The sequence below is a fragment of the Myotis davidii genome, unplaced genomic scaffold, assembly GCF_000327345.1.
Source record: "Myotis davidii unplaced genomic scaffold, ASM32734v1 scaffold1238, whole genome shotgun sequence".
Classification (NCBI taxonomy): Eukaryota; Metazoa; Chordata; class Mammalia; order Chiroptera; family Vespertilionidae; genus Myotis; species Myotis davidii.
The window spans coordinates 275,295-278,496 of record NW_006289106.1 but is presented as its reverse complement, the minus strand read 5'-3'; positions in this window follow the sequence as shown (position 1 = coordinate 278,496).

Below are 3,202 nucleotides of genomic sequence, written 5' to 3'. Positions count from 1 at the left end.
TCAGCAGGCGTGACCACAGTGGACAACTGGAACTCAGTCCTGCTGGGACCTCTGGGAAGCAGCTTGGAATACAGACCTCAGTATTGTCCGTCTGAGGGGTGAAGGAGCTGGATTATTTGTCTACCACCTTCTACTACTCACTGGTTGATGGCCACTCCTGGGGGGCATTCTTTCCCAGGCATCTCTGGTCTGATTCATAGATCACTTTGGATGCCCCAAATGCCAGAGAAAGTTCTCAGTAAATGAATGCAGGTGCTGATCACTGGGATTTGGACTAGGACATGATGACTAAGAATGAGAGGAAAGGGTGGGACATTGGCAGACCTTACAGAGTGAATACTCAGCTCATGAACTATCTCCTCTTAGTTTTCATTTCTTTCTTGAGCTGTAAACATCAGATATTTTTTATAGCTATTCAAGATGTTTTGCATGAAGACCTTCTAAATCATCTATGTCATCTAATTGGGCTTGTCACTCACAGCTAACACTGCTGTATTTATAGTTACTCTCACCATATAGGGTCTGAAGGTTTATTTTTGGACTTGTGAGTCAGGCATGCATTCCCCAAGTGTGTGTGTTCATGTCGCTATTTATCTGTCTCTTTGGAAAAACAGGGTGTCATTTTCCATTTCCCCCCTGCCTTGCTGTGCCTACCTCTAACCATTGCCTAGCAGCCTTCTTGTTTATATTAATTTTCATACGTATCTTCCATGAACTTCATATTACTCCAAATCTTCACAAATACATCATTTTACTTAATCTGATAGTAACACTAGGAGAATGACAGCAACCTCCATGCCTCTTAATCATTTTACAGATGAGAAAAATGAGGCTTCAAACTTCTTAAAAATCACTTAAGTTTCCACTGCATCCTTTAGATGCTTCTGGTTTTGAATAAGTAAAATTTTAAATGGAACCGAACATAAAGAGAATTATTGGCTGCCATGGACTGAATCGTGTCCCCCTGAACTTCATATGTTGAAGCCCTAATCCCCAATGTGACTATATTTAGAGATAAGGCTTTGAGAAGGTAATTAAAGTTAAGTGAACTCACAGGGTGGGGCCTTAATTCTACAGGGCTGAGTCTGTATAAGAAGAGGAGAGTGCATGAATGGTGGAAAGGCCCTGTGAGGATACAGCAAGAAGGAAGCCATCTGAGAACTAGAAATAGAGCCCTCACCAGAAACCTAATCAACTGGAACCTTGATCTTGGACTTCTAGCCTTCAGAACTGTAAGAAATGAATTTCTGTTGTTGAAATCACTCAGTCGATGGTATTTTGTTATAGTAGCCCAAACAGACACAGTAAATATAAATGAAAGAACAATGGGTTTTCAAGAAAGGCTTGGTATACTGCTCAATGACGTCATCAATGGCTAGGTTTCTTTCCACCTCTCTGCTCTGCCCTCCATGGTGTTGTTTTCAACCCCTGGTTGGCCATCCCTGGGGTCCCCAATGGCTGTTGCTTCAGGCTTCCTGTTCAAAACCAGAGAGGATCATAGGAAGTCTGTCCTTAGATTCACTCGATGGGCTCAGCCTACATCGCATGACCACCTCTGAGCCAATGGCTATAGGTAGGTAGATGGAGCCCACTGATTGGCCTAAACTGGGTCACATGTTCTACCCAGGCGCTAAGAGGAAAGTCAGATTTCTCCAGAAATAAATGGAAACCCAAGCCAAAAGTAGTGAGAAAGGAAAAATAGTGGAAGGAATGCATGGAAGTAATATGTACTAGTCTGATTGGGCTACCATAGCAAAATATCACAGAGTAGGTGGCTTAAATAACAGAAATGTATTTTCTCACATTTCTGAAGGCTGGAAGTTCAAGGTCAGATGTTGTCAGGTTTGGTTTCTCCTCGGCTTGCAGATGGCCAGGCTGTCTGTGTCCTCACTAGGCCTTTCGTCTGTGTATGTGCACCCAGGTGGCTCTTCCTCTTCTTATAAAGACACAAGTCCTATAGGATTAGGGCTCCATCCTTGTCACCTCATTTAACCTTAATTACTCCTTTAAAGACCCCCATCTACACATACAGTCAGTGCTTCAACATATGAATTTGTGGGGAGGGGACACAATTCAGTTCATAACAGTGCGCTAGTCATCTATAGGTACCAGCACCTGAGTAAGAGGGGCTTAAGTAAGTAGGACTTTCATTTTCTCACATAACAAGAAGGGTGGGAGTAGGTCACAGTTCTAGTGTGCACAGCAGGTAACCTACCATGCGTACCACTTGACCATTAGCGTGAGAGTCAGGACCAAGTCCCCTACTCCCAGCCCAGTGCTCTTGCCATTCTGCTTTCAGTCTTGACAGATTTCAGAATGAACAACTAATCAGGATCAAATGTCAAGAAAATATTCTTGCCCTGGCAGGTTTTGATCAGTGGTTAGAATGTTGACTGCAGACCAAAGGGTCTCGGGTTCAATTCCCAGTCAAGGGCACGTACCTGGGTTGAAGGTTCGATCCCCAGCCCCCGTCAGGGTGCATGGGGGAGGCGATCTCAGTCTTGACAGATTTCAGAATGAACAACTAATCAGGATCAAATGTCAAGAAAATATTCTTGCCCTGGCAGGTTTTGATCAGTGGTTAGAATGTTGACTGCAGACCAAAGGGTCTCGGGTTCAATTCCCAGTCAAGGGCACGTACCTGGGTTGAAGGTTCGATCCCCAGCCCCCGTCAGGGTGCATGGGGGAGGCGATCTCTCTCCCCCACTTCCTTCCACTCTCTCTAAAAATCAATGGTGATAAATATCCTCAGGTAAAGATTAACCAAAAAAAGAAAATATTCTTTAAAATGTGTGGTTTTCTTCCCATCTTCCTATCTTTTTTTTCTGGAGAGACTGTTGTTCACCATATCCCAGCACACCACTGTCAGTGATAATATTACCGTTATTTTCCTCGTTCTCTGCCTTGTTCTTTTTTTTCTGGAGAGACTGTTGTTCACCATTTCCCAGCACACCACTGTCGGTGATAATATTACGGTGTTATTTTCCTCTTTCTCATTTGCACTGTTGCTACAACAGTGGGAAAAACTACTGGAATCAAAGTGGTGTCACCAAACTGTATGACTGGTCATAGTCCTCGTCTTCACTCACTTGCAGCAAGGAGAAGCAGGAAGAAAAAAATGGTAGCTTTGTTTAAGAATGTCCTCAGTTAACAACGGTGGTTGACAAGGATGTGCAGAAATTAGAACTCTCCTACACTGTTG